Source organism: Tachypleus tridentatus, chromosome 13 (genome assembly GCF_004210375.1).
Source record: "Tachypleus tridentatus isolate NWPU-2018 chromosome 13, ASM421037v1, whole genome shotgun sequence".
NCBI classification, from domain to species: Eukaryota; Metazoa; Arthropoda; class Merostomata; order Xiphosura; family Limulidae; genus Tachypleus; species Tachypleus tridentatus.
Genome location: NC_134837.1, coordinates 261,948,918 through 261,963,388, shown reverse-complemented (window position 1 = coordinate 261,963,388; position 14,471 = coordinate 261,948,918). Strand labels below are relative to the sequence as shown.

General features: G+C 34.6%; 2 non-coding genes across 2 annotated transcripts; both read right to left on the bottom strand.

Moving 5' to 3' along the window:
• Positions 1-4,595: 4,595 nt before the first annotated feature.
• On the bottom strand, positions 4,596-4,667 carry TRNAH-GUG (transfer RNA histidin (anticodon GUG)). Its single transcript has one exon. It is a non-coding gene; the product is annotated as a tRNA-His (tRNA).
• Positions 4,668-10,717: 6,050 nt separating this feature from the next.
• Positions 10,718-10,789, bottom strand: TRNAH-GUG (transfer RNA histidin (anticodon GUG)). The gene has a single exon. It is a non-coding gene; the product is annotated as a tRNA-His (tRNA).
• Between the last annotated feature and the right edge of the window lie 3,682 nt (positions 10,790-14,471).

Here is a 14,471-nt window from a genome sequence, read left to right as displayed (position 1 = left end):
TTGAGGCACTAGACGTCGCAGTGGTGGTCCTATTCAGAAGGTGACGTAACCGGATGTAGCGATCTTGTGCGGGCGTGGTCACACGAGGTCTGCCAGATCGTGGACGGTCACGAGTTGATCCATGTTGTTGGTTACGATTCCATAACTTTGTGATGGTGCTTGGGTGGACATTCACAGCTCTGACAACATCTGATCGAGATTTGCCTGCTTCCAAGCGACCAATGGCGTTGTTGCGTTATGCTTCAGTCAGTTTTGGTGTTACTGTATTGCGTGTCGGTGGCTTAACACTGAGCTATGGAAATCGAGAACCCCTCACTCTCATAGGGATTTTGCACATGTTTCACTTGCAGAACATGCAGATCTCTCAAACAAATTTATTGGACATGAATGCGTTTTGGCGAAAATTCCGATGATTTCCTCCGTTTTCAAAGTGCATAACTTTTATTGTCATTTTGGTCCAACAATCAGTGCCTCAACACGTGTAACATCACATACTCTGAGCTTGTAACGTTATTACATATATTTCTCTTTAAAATAACAAAAATATCCCTTTTGCGTTTCTTTTTTTGAAGAGTATATTACCACAGTTATATCTTTTATCTACTGTACACACATTTTTGACACAAATTAAATCTGACACCAACTACTATAGATTATGATAGGCTAGTTCTCAAGAGTAACTGATATTACACATCCGGTTTACATGAAGTCAGCATTTATACCTATATATTTCATTGCACGCATTAAATATAACCCTTTATTTTCCTTAAAAGGAGCAGTTAACTGTTCGAATGTTTTCGAGATTCTGATCTCTCTTGAAGTTACTAGAAAACGTGTGAATGTTGCAGTAGGACGTATATATTTATTTATAGATGTTTTTCATAGCAGAAAAGTGTTGGATTATTTATATTTCTGAAATATATATATAGATAAAGGAAAATACCTTCAGTTTGTGTTAAAAATCCAAATATAGCATATAGTCGTGACAGAGCACGTGTTTTAATACTTGATGTTGAGAATCGAAACATTTTGTTTAAGTATGTTTCATGCCAAAATTGATAAAACTATTTAGAGTTGCTTGACTAATAAATTGTCACATGTGAATTTTGAATAAAAATACATTTTACACATCCTAAATGTACCCTAATTTTTATTTTCTATTTTTTAATTCACCGGTACTGGATGTTAAATAACAAGCACTGAACATTCATTTGAACAAAGATAAATGTTACAACGTCATTGACTCAATACACTAACTCATCTCTCATGTAGTTAGTGTATGGAGCTGAAGAAACTTACCTCAAAGTGTTGATACACGGAACTGGAGAGACTTATCTCACGATGTTGATGTACGGAACTGAAGAGACTTATCTCACGTGGTTGATGTACGGAACTGAAGAGAGTTATCTCATGTGGTTGATGCACAGAACTGGAGAGGCTTATCTCACGTGGTTGATGTACGGAACAGAATAGATTACCTTGCATGGAAAGGTTTTTTTCTATTCTGTCCACTGCACATTCCCCAAGTACTTTATATGTTAAAACACTACTGTACACCTGACCTGAGATGTATTAGTTGTCGTCTGGATGTTTCAAGGTTCCACAAGTTAATAACAAACAAAAACTACTCCCTCCCTTCTGTAGCCCCCAGTGTCACAGAGGTATATTTGTAAACCTTCAATGATAGAAACCAGGTTTCGATACCCGTGGTAAGTAAAGCATAGATAGTATATTGTGTAGTTTTGTGCTCAATTCCATAAAAATAAACAAACCTCCTCTTTTACAACCCCCGCTAGTACAGCGGTATGTCTCCGGATTTACAACGCTAAACTCAGGGGGTCCATTCCCCTTGGTGTGCTCAGCAGATAGCACGATGTGGCTTTGCTATACGAAAACACATTACAGCGGTAAGTCTACGGATTTACTTCGCAAAAATCAAGGGTTCGATTCCCCTCGGTGGGCTCAGAAGATAGTCCGATGTGGCTTTGATAAAAAAACAAAAAATACACACACACATCCACCCTTCTATAGTTCATCGATAAGCTTGAAGGCTGCAGAACTCTATAACTCGAGGTTCTATTCCTGCGGTGGAGATAGCCCATTGTTCCCTTAATAACAGACATTGAACTGGTTTGAAAAATAATTTGACGTTACTTTTCCCACTCGCGCCAATTGATACAAGATGGTAAAATACTTAAGCAAAAAAAAAACTGTATCAGTCTTGAAAAGAATAGTTAGGACAAAAAAATCCTGAATCAATCACTGAACTCAATCCAAAACAGACTAAGTCCTTCTTAAAAAAAAAAAACACACACACACGAGCACCCTTCTATAATTCTCAAGACAAAACAGACTGAGTCATTTAAAAAAAAAAACACCCACACGCACCCTTCCATAGTTCTCAAGCCAAAACAGACTGAGTCATTTAAAAAAAAAAAACACACACACACGTACCCTTCTATAGTTCTCCAGCCAAAACAGACTGAGTCATTCTTAAAAAAACAAAAACACACACACACGCACCCTTGTTTTGTTCTCAACCCAAAACAGACTGAGTCAATCTTAAAAAACAAAAACACACACACACGTACCCTTCTATAGTTCTCAAGCCAAAACAGACTGTGTCATTCTTTAAAAAACAAAAACACACATGCACCCTTGTTTTGTTCTCAATCCAAAACAGACTGAGTCAATCTTAAAAAAACAAAAACACACACACACGTACCCTTCTATAGTTCTCAAGCCAAAACAGACTGAGTCATTCTTAAAAAGAATATTTTATTATTATTTCGTGCACTTAATGAAAATGATCCGGTTGGTGTGTTCTAAAAAACAACAACAACACTTGTTTGTATAAAATAAACTATTTAAAAAATCGCTTGTGGTTGTTAGATTCTAAGTAATTATATAGTTTATGGTACCTGTAATGTTAGAGTGAGGAATAGATTGGGGTCGATGCAGAATATTAAGGCCTTTTATTAGTAACAGGCTGTTTCGGGTGGTATTTTCTTATTTGCGCGAGACACAATTTCTATTATAATTAAAACTTTTAGAACAAAGCCACATTGGGCCATTCGTTGTGTCCGTTGCGGAGACATGAGCCCCGGATTTTAGCGTTGCAAGCTAGGAGATTCGTCGCTGTCCCAACAGGAGACTTAAGTCTTATGAAAAATGTAACAGTTTATTGATGATATTGTTTTACTCTTACTTTCAAAACGTGTAGATTGTAACTAAATATTATCCATTTATTATTTACTAAAGTCCACCACTGTTCTTAAGCCTATTATTTTTTGAGTGTATTGTTGTACATTTCATACTTTAATTTTTAAAAAAAAACACACTGACATACAAAACTCTTGGACATGCTCATTTTTAGTAAGTATAGTGGGTCAAGATGTCATAAAAAATCATAATATTGTACGAACAACATTCTCGTGTTGCAGCAACTTTCAACTGTACTTAGTGCAATGACACTTTTTTTACATGTGCAAAACAGCGATATAGGCCAAAATTGTTTATTGTCCATTTGAATATCTGGGTTTCGTTCATTTTCTTCAGCAAGGAAGTACAATTTTGGAAACAAAACATGTACTACTCTTGTGTGGGCCAAGTTACTTGGGCTTTGGTAAAAAAGATACGTCCTGCCAGATCCTAAATATTGATATAGTTAGTTTAAAGTGTTCCAAATTGTTCATGTCAATATTCTCTGGTGAAGACATGCTGCATGAGGCCATAAAAGTTTACTTTTGAATTGTTTAGTTTTGCGAGTACATATTTTCTCATGATTATTTTTCTTATCGTCATGACGAAGATTTGAAAGAATTTTCAGTAAATTATTTGGGAAAATTTATGTGTGAGAAAAATGTCCATTTTTCTATTTCATTTTCTCCCCATATTTTTGTGCGTGCAACGGGGACCTACTTTTATATTATGCAGTTGATTTTATATAAACACCTAATCTGATAACTGTCGTCAAGATTATGAAATAGTCACACGTATTATACCGTTGAACTCATGTCCTTTGTGATAGTATTATAAAACATTTTTCATGATAAACATTTACGTATTACTAGAAATTATGAAATAGTAATATAAAAACTGAATTGTAAAGGAGTTACTTTGATACGTTTTAAGAAATATAACCTTTCTTTGCAACAGTTTTTTTTCACAATATGGAAATTATTGCAGTGTGTATGAAGATTTTTCAATATCATTACGAGGTAATGTAATGAAAACACGTACTACTAAACAATTTTATATTCAGAATTAGAAAGAAGAATTTCGATTACATATTTACCTTTCTTTATTCTGTACAATGAAATAAAAGCTAGAATGTATTGGATTAAGGTGTTATCTAATTTACAAAGTGCTTTATTTCTGTTTTATAATGTAAAAAGTGTTAATTTTGATAAATATTTTCCGTTGGCGAATACGATCCAACAGGTGAATTTCTAAAGGTAAATAAATCGTGTAAGATAACATCACGCGATAAGTTACTCAAACCTTGATATTCGTTTTCAAACGACAAATGTTGTAAGAGATTACCTATTTGTAATGTCGCCCTTAAGATTAATTTTGGAAAAAGTAAACGTGTGTGCCGTGATCAGGATTCGAACCTGGGTTATTGCGGCCACAACGCAATGTCCTAACCACTAGACGATCACGGCAGGTGTAAATAATTTTGCGTTTTCTTCTTTTTTTCATAGAATTTGTAGCGAGGTAACACAAGTGACAACCACGAGGCGAATGTGTTTCAGTCAAGACTCCTGATTCAGAACAAATTTTTTAACTACATCACGTGTATTGTCTCAGTTTTACTGACGTTTGGAGGCTACTATTATCTTGTTAATGGACTTATTTAAACAGTTTATTTCACACAAGAATCTTTAAGAAAATAAATTGTGAACCGGTCGTTTAAGTATCGTTTGATTTTTGATATTTTTTCTTCTTTTTACCTGTAGATATTGGGATATTTACAATTAAAGTCTTATAATGATCTGAAAAGATTATTATCTCACGTTTGACATGTGTTATACGTGTAATGATAAAATCAAAGTATTTCACCGTACATATTCCTTAGTGCGCATCATTGCCACTAGAGATTTAAATGTGAGCAGAATTGAGAGGAGAAAATGACCTTCACGTTTGAAATTTAAACGAAAGTCTAAAGTGAGTGAGTTATCTGATGTTCGAAACGTACTCATCCGTGGTGCGGTGTGTGATTTAAAATCTCACTTTAGTCTGAAGTTTTTCTTTTCTTCTCCAGATTTAAAAATTATAGAGGACACGAAATGTATGAAAAGTGAAGAAAAAACGTCATATAAATGTATGTGTGTGTAAAAAGATTAAGAAAGTTTTGTTTAGTTCAACATATTGATGAAGACGTTTCGCCGAACTGGTATAGGTGAAGTAGTTACAGTGAAACGTGAAATCGAAACAAAGATCTAAGTTACATAATGAGGAAAACTTGGCTTATTTTCTTCATAATCACATTTATGCTTTATAGATTCACAATAATAACGGGACCAAGTATTTCACTTTTTTTTAAATTTTCTCTTACTTAAATTTGTTACATAGTTTCAGTATTTTCTTAATGTGATTTATTTAGTTTTTTTGATATAAAAAGAATGGATTGTCAATACTGTAGAATTTTGAATGATGTAGGTGAGAAGACGCTATCGAATGCAAATTTTCGAATGATAACTCATCTTCACATAAAGATTTAGGTGTTGTACGGACGTGACCACTCCATCTTTCACTCAAAATTCACGCAAGAGAAATAAAACAACACAATGATACAACACATTAAAATCTTACACATAAACTGCCAAGGAAATCTCAAAGAGAAAAGGATAGAAATATACAACATAAACAAACATATAAACGCCAACATAATCATCGTTTCAGAAACACTTTGCACAGAAAAACAAAACACCACAATCCCCGGATTCATCTCACACAACATACCTCACTCAGGAAACAACAGAGGTATAATAACTTACTTTAGTACAAAAATATCGCATCTAATCTCGATAAAAGATTCCTTTAAATCTGACATTAATGAGACCATTTTTTGTAATATCCACTTTAAGAACCGGCTAACTATTCCGATTCTAGCCATATATTGCTCACCAACCAAAGATATCGACATTAACCTCCTTTAAAAATGTGTTAATCGTAAACCCAAACCAATTATTATTGGAGATTTTAATTCACCGCACACAGAATTAAGGGGTAACAGAGACACACGCAGAGGATCGTGCATAAAAAATTTTATCTCTAGCAATAAAATGCACTTAATTAATGACAATACACCTACACACTTCTCAGCCGCTAACGGCTCATACGATGTACTCGATTTCATCATTGCACCCAAGGACATGGTTAACAGAATATCTAACTTTAAAGTGCATGATGAAATCACCAGTGACCACTTCCCCATGTCATGTATGATTCACCTGCGCCACCCTGCTGTGGCGTACGTGACTCCTTCCGCATACACCTACACTGAAACAGACTGGCTCACTTTTAATACCTCTCTGGACTCATACCTACCCCATCCAACCGAACATGTAAATAACAAAACAGAACTAGAACTATGTTGATCAAATTACAGAAGCCATAAAGAAAGCCATAAAAAACACAATTCCTAAATCAAAAAGAAAACAATCACTTATTCAATGGACTCTAACACCAGAAATTCACGCACTAGTAATCAAACGCAGACAATTAAGACGAACACATTACATCACAAGCGATCCACACATTAAAACAGAAATCAATAGAACAAATACAAAAATTAAACAAGAAATTAAAAAAGTCAGAGAAAACAATTGGCATAACTTCTGTAAAAACTTAGAAAAAACCAAGAACAATCCAAAATAATTCTGGAAAAAATTCAAGAGTATTGCTTCAGACAAAAACACAAATCACATGCTACAACATATCACACACAACAATAAAATCGCAAGGACGGACGAAGAGAAAGCTGACTTATTAGCTGACTATTACAAATCCTCTTTTAGCGATTTAAACTCAGCAGATTTCGACACACAACACCAACACCATGTCAACAACTACATAAATACAAACCAAGCTTCATTCTCACCAGGATTTCCCGGCGTGACACTAGAAGCATACTCAAATTCAATCAATAGAAAAATAACCACAATCGAACTGAAGATTAATATCAAAAACTTGAAGAACACTTCCCCGGACATGACCAAATACCAAATATTATTCTCAAAAAAGTTCCACTCTCCTACTACAACACCTCACAAACATCATGAACATTTCACTAGCGACCGGCTATTACCCTGACACGTGGAAAAAGCCATCATAACAACGATCCCCGAGAAACAAACTAACAGAACAAATCCAGATAATTTCCGCCCCATCAGTCTGTTAAGCTGTCTTGGCAAACTGATGGAGAGAATTATCTCCAACCGTCTCCTCCATTTTGCGAATCAAACAACATCCTTCCAGAATCTCAAAATGCCTCCAGTAAATATAGACAAACAACAGATCACCTCACACGACTCACCGAATCAATCTACAAAGCTTACAACAACAATCAAGTAACCATCGGGGTATTCCTAGATGTCAAAAGCATTCGACAGCGTTTGGCACAACGCCATCATATACAAACTAAATCACCTACAAATAAATCCCACGATAGTCAAATGGATTTCAAATTTCCTAACCAATAGAACAGCACAAGTAAAATTCAATAAAACCATATCCAAATTATTTAATATAACGGCAGGAGTGCCCCAAGGATCAGTCCTCTCTCCACTTCTATACATAATTTTCGTCAGTGACATACCTTTTCCAAATCTAACATACACACACAATTCACAATACGCAGACGACATCGCAATCTGGAGCACCTCCAGAAACCCAGTAATGGCCACGTCTCGTGTACAAGAATCACTAAACAACGTCTCAACACGGAGCAACAAGTGGAGGGTCGTGTTAAATCCGACAAAAACACAAGCAATCATCTTCTATAGAAAACTAAAGAAGCAAAGAAAAAAATCTAGAAAAAATAAAACTATCACTTGGAAACACAACCATTAACATGAGCAAAAACATCACAATCCTTGGCGTCACTTTCGACCCAAAACTAACATGGAAAAAACACATAAACAATATACACTCATCAATCAGAAAAAAGGATTTCATATCTAAAGACTATAACTGGCAAACAATCGAAATGCGCACCGAACACCATTATACAAATATACAAGGCTTACATCCGTCCACTAATAGAGTACGGATGTCAAGTAACATAAAATATGTCAACCAACACACTCCAAAATCCAAGTGCAGCAAAACAGAATATTAAAATCCGCATTCAGTTTACCATCATTTACGCCAACAAATTATCTACACCAAATCAGTAATTTACCAACTATAAGAGATAGAATGACAGAACTTTCTCTCAAATATTATCTAAAAGCAGAAAATAGAAACAAACTAACGGCATCACTACACAAATTATCAAGTGCACCAACAAAATACATATCACCTTACAACATATTTCAAGAATCACAATCCACTCAACAAAGAATCTAAATAAATAAAATCCATGTTATTTATATGTATTCCTTTTTTTACAGGTACAGGGCACACGACAGGCAAAACTTTCGGCGCCTGTCGTGTGAAAGTGGGTTTTCTCGGGGCACTCCCGTTTCCCCCCACATCAACTCTTTTGCCAGACCCTGAATCGTGCCGTTTGATTTGATCTGGATTTGAATGAATTATATTCATATTCACATCTGCCCAACTTCTTCCTTTCCGGACAAGTCCGGCCTTTCTTTCCACTGCTGCCTTCGCCTCCACCCAAAACAGCATTTAGAGAGACATCCTCCACCCAAAAAGTAAAAAATAATAACGATAATTAATTTATTAAAATAATAATAATAAAAAAATAATAAAAAAAATCACCACTTAATCTTAATAACAATCCACGAAAGGGGACGAAGAGGAACTACAAAGTTCCTGAACAAAGTCCCAGTTGGGGAGAGAACTCTTCTGATTTTTCTCTCTCTAAACTGAACCCCTGCCACGGTAGTTTAGTTTAGTTTAGGACGTGACAATCAACTCCTTAGTATCGGTTGAAAGTTATTGTTGACTGGCTTCTTTCTATTAGGTCAGTAAATCAAATATAGAGACAGCTGAAAATTTAACTAATAGGTTCGTAGTAAATACAATATTCTAACCATAGGTTCATAACACTCTTACGAGTGCAGAAGATGTGCTACGCCAAAATATGTATTTGTCTCTTTCAGGTCTCGAATTTGCGTTATTACTTTCATAACCAAATATCTTTACCACGAGATGCTACGAGAAACAAAATTTGAGGAATTATTGAGAATTACTTCGCCGAATTTTGGCCAGTTTTTGTGGATTAGCTGCAAAGATATTTTTCCGCAGGAAAAACACATTAAAAAAAAAACTTTTGAACATGCTCATTGTTAGTAATTATAGTGGGTCAATATGTCATAAAAAAGCATAATATTGTACGAACAACATTCACGTGTTTCAGCCGCTTTCAACTGTACTTAGTGCAATGACACTCTTTTTACATGTGTAAACCCCCGCGATATAGGCCAAAATTGTCTATATTGTCCATTTGAATATCTGGGTTTCGTTCATTTTCTTCAGCAAGGAAGTACGATGTTGGAAACAAAACATGTACTACTCTTGTGTAGGCCAAGTTACATGGGCTTTGGTAAAAAGATACGTCCTGCCAGATCCTAAATATTGATGTAGTTTGTTTAAACTGTTCCAAATTGTCCGTGTCAGTATTCTCTGGTGAAGACATGCTGTATGAGGCCAAGAAAGTTTACTTTTGAATTGTTTAGTTTTGCGAGGACATATTTTCTCATCATTATTTTTCTTATCTTCATGACGAAGATTTGAAAGAATTTTCTGTAAATTATTTGGGAAAATTTATACGTGAGAAAAATGTCCATTTTTCTATTACATTTTCTCCACATATTTTTGTGCCTGCAACGAGGACCTACTTTTGTATTATGCAGTTGAGTTTATATAATCACCCTAAAAAACACCTAATCTGATAACTGTCGTCAAGATGGTGAAATAGTCACATGTATTATACCGTTGACCTCATGTCCTTTGTGATAGTATTATAAAACATTTCTCATGATAACCATTTACGTATTACTAGAAATTATGAAATAATAATATAAAAACTGAATTGTAAGGGAGTTACTTTGATACGTTTTAAGAAATATAACCTTTCTTTGCAACAGTTTTTTTCACAATATGGAAATTATTGCAGTGTGTATGAAGATTTTTCAATATCATTACGAGGTAATGTAATGAAAACACGTACTACTAAACAATTTTATATTCAGAATTAGAAAGAAGAATTTCGATTACATATTTACCTTTCTTTATTCTGTACAATGAAATAAAAGCTAGAATGTATTGGATTAAGGTGTTATCTAATTTACAAAGTGCTTTATTTCTGTTTTATAATGTAAAAAGTGTTAATTTTGATAAATATTTTCCGTTGGCGAATACGATCCAACAGGTGAATTTCTAAAGGTAAATAAATCGTGTAAGATAACATCACGCGATAAGTTACTCAAACCTTGATATTCGTTTTCAAACGACAAATGTTGTAAGAGATTACCTATTTGTAATGTCGCCCTTAAGGTTAATTTTGGAAAAAAGTAAACGTGTGTGCCGTGATCAGGATTCGAACCTGGGTTATTGCGGCCACAACGCAATGTCCTAACCACTGGACGATCACGGCAGGTGTAAATAATTTTGCGTTTTCTTCTTTTTTTCATAGAATTTGCAGCGAGGTAACAAGTGACAACCACGAGGCGAATGTGTTTCAGTCAAGACTGCTGATTCAGAACAAATTTTTTAACTACATCACGTGTATTGTCTCAGTTTTACTGACGTTTGGAGGCTACTATTATCTTGTTAATGGACTTATTTAAACAGTTTATTTCACACAAGAATCAACATATACATACCCGTTTTAGATTAAGAAAATAAATTGTGAACCGGTCGTTTAAGTATCGTTTGATTTTTGATATTTTTTCTTCTTTTTACCTGTAGATATTGGGATATTTACAATTAAAGTTTTATCATGATCTGAAAAGATTATTATCTCACGTTTGACATGTGTTATACGTGTAATGATAAAATCAAAGTATTTCACCGTACATATTCCTTAGTGCGCATCATTGCCACTAGAGATTTAAATGTGAGCAGAATTGAGAGGAGAAAATGACCTTCACGTTTGAAATTTAAACGAAAGTCTAAAGTGATCTGATGTTCGAAACGTACTCATCGGTGGTGCGGTGTGTGATTTACAATCTCACTTTAGTCTGAAGTTTTTCTTTTCTTCTCCAGATTTAAAAATTATAGAGGACACGAAATGTATGAAAAGAGAAGGAAATAACGTCATATAAATGTAAGTGTGTGTAAAAAGAATAAGAAAGTTTTGTTTAGTTCAACATATTGATGAAGACGTTTCGCCGAACAGGTATAGGTGAAGTAGTTACAGTGAAACGTGAAATCGAAACAAAGATCTAAGTTACATAATGAGGTAAACTTGGCTTATTTTCTTCATAATCACATTTATGCTTTATAGATTCACAATAATAACGGGACCAAGTATTTCACTTTTTTTTTAATTTTCTCTTACTTAAATTTGTTACATAGTTTCAGTATTTTCTTAATGTAATTTATTTAGTTTTTTTTATATAAAAAGAATGGATTGTCAATACTGTAGAATTTTGAATGATGTAGGTGACAAGACGCTATCGAATCCAAATTTTCGAATGATAACTCATCTTCACATAAAGGTTTAGGTGTTGTACGGGCGTGACAATCAACTCCTTAGTATCGGTTGAAAGTTATTGTTGACTGGCTTCTTTCTATTAGGTCAGTAAATCAAATATAGAGACAGCTGAACATTTAACTAATAGGTTCGTAGTAAATACAATATTCTAACCATAGGTTCATAACACTCTTACGAGTGCAGAAGATGTGCTACGCCAAAATATGTATTTGTCTCTTTCAGGTCTCGAATTTGCGTTATTACTTTCATAACCAAATATCTTTTCCACGAGATGCTACGAGAAACAAAATTTGAGGAATTATTGAGAATTACTTCGCCGAATTTTGGCCCGTTTTTGTGGATTAGCTGCAAAGATATTTTTCCGCACGAAAAATACATTGACATACAAAACTCTTGAACATGCTCATTGTTAGTAATTATAGTGGGTCAATATAATCATAAAAAAGCATAATATTGTACGAACAACATTCACATGTTTCAGCCACTTTCAACTGTACTTAGTGCATTGACACTCTTTTTACATGTGTAAACCCCCGCAATATAGGCCAAAATTGTCTATACTGGCCATTTGAATATCTGGGTTTCGTTCATTTTCTTCAGCAAGGAAGTACGATTTTGGAAACAAAACATGTACTACTCTTGTGTAGGCCAAATTACATGGGCTTTGGTAAAATGATACGTCCTGCCAGATCCTAAATATTGATGTAGTTAGTTTAAACTGTTCCAAATTGTCCGTGTCAGTATTCTCTGGTGAAGACATGCTGTATGAGGCCACGAAAGTTTACTTTTGAATTGTTTAGTTTTGCGAGGACATATTTTCTCATCATTATTTTTCTTATCTTCATGACGAAGATTTGAAAGAATTTTCTGTAAATTATTTGGGAAAATTTATACGTGAGAAAAATGTCCATTTTTCTATTACATTTTCTCCCCATATTTTTATGCCTGCAACGAGGACCTACTTTTGTATGTCACTTTCGACCCAAAACTAACATGGAAAAAACACATAAACAATATACACTCATCAATCAGAAAAAGGATTTCATATCTAAAGACTATAACTGGCAAACAATCGAAATGCGCACCGAACACCATTATACAAATATACAAGGCTTACATCCGTCCACTAATAGAGTACGGATGTCAAGTAACATAAAATATGTCAACCAACACACTCCAAAAAATCCAAGTGCAGCAAAACAGAATATTAAAATCCGCATTCAGTTTACCATCATTTACGCCAACAAATTATCTACACCAAATCAGTAATTTACCAACTATAAGAGATAGAATGACAGAACTTTCTCTCAAATATTATCTAAAAGCAGAAAATAGAAACAAACTAACGGCATCACTACACAAATTATCAAGTGCACCAACAAAATACATATCACCTTACAACATATTTCAAGAATCACAATCCACTCAACAAAGAATCTAAATAAATAAAATCCATGTTATTTATATGTATTCCTTTTTTACAGGTACAGGGCACACGACAGGCAAAACTTTCGGCGCCTGTCGTGTGAAAGTGGGTTTTCTCGGGGCACTCCCGTTTCCCCCCACATCAACTCTTTTGCCAGACCCTGAATCGTGCCGTTTGATTTGATCTGGATTTGAATGAATTATATTCATATTCACATCTGCCCAACTTCTTCCTTTCCGGACAAGTCCCGGCCTTTCTTTCCACTGCTGCCTTCGCCTCCACCCAAAACAGCATTTAGAGAGACATCCTCCACCCAAAAAGTAAAAAATAATAACGATAATTAATTTATTAAAATAATAATAATAAAAAAAATAAAAAAAAATCACCACTTAATCTTAATAACAATCCACGAAAGGGGACGAAGAGGAACTACAAAGTTCCTGAACAAAGTCCCAGTTGGGGAGAGAACTCTTCTGATTTTTCTCTCTCTAAACTGAACCCCTGCCACGGTAGTTTAGTTTAGTTTAGGACGTGACAATCAACTCCTTAGTATCGGTTGAAAGTTATTGTTGACTGGCTTCTTTCTATTAGGTCAGTAAATCAAATATAGAGACAGCTGAAAATTTAACTAATAGGTTCGTAGTAAATACAATATTCTAACCATAGGTTCATAACACTCTTACGAGTGCAGAAGATGTGCTACGCCAAAATATGTATTTGTCTCTTTCAGGTCTCGAATTTGCGTTATTACTTTCATAACCAAATATCTTTACCACGAGATGCTACGAGAAACAAAATTTGAGGAATTATTGAGAATTACTTCGCCGAATTTTGGCCAGTTTTTGTGGATTAGCTACAAAGATATTTTTCCGCAGGAAAAACACATTAAAAAAAAAACTCTTGAACATGCTCATTGTTAGTAATTATAGTGGGTCAATATGTCATAAAAAAGCATAATATTGTACGAACAACATTCACGTGTTTCAGCCACTTTCAACTGTACTTAGTGCAATTACACTCTTTTTACATGTGTAAACCCCCGCGATATAGGCCAAAATTGTCTATATTGGCCATTTGAATATCTGGGTTTCGTTCATTTTCTTCAGCAAGGAAGTACGATGTTGGAAACAAAACATGTACTACTCTTGTGTAGGCCAAGTTACATGGGCTTTGGTAAAAAGATACGTCCTGCCA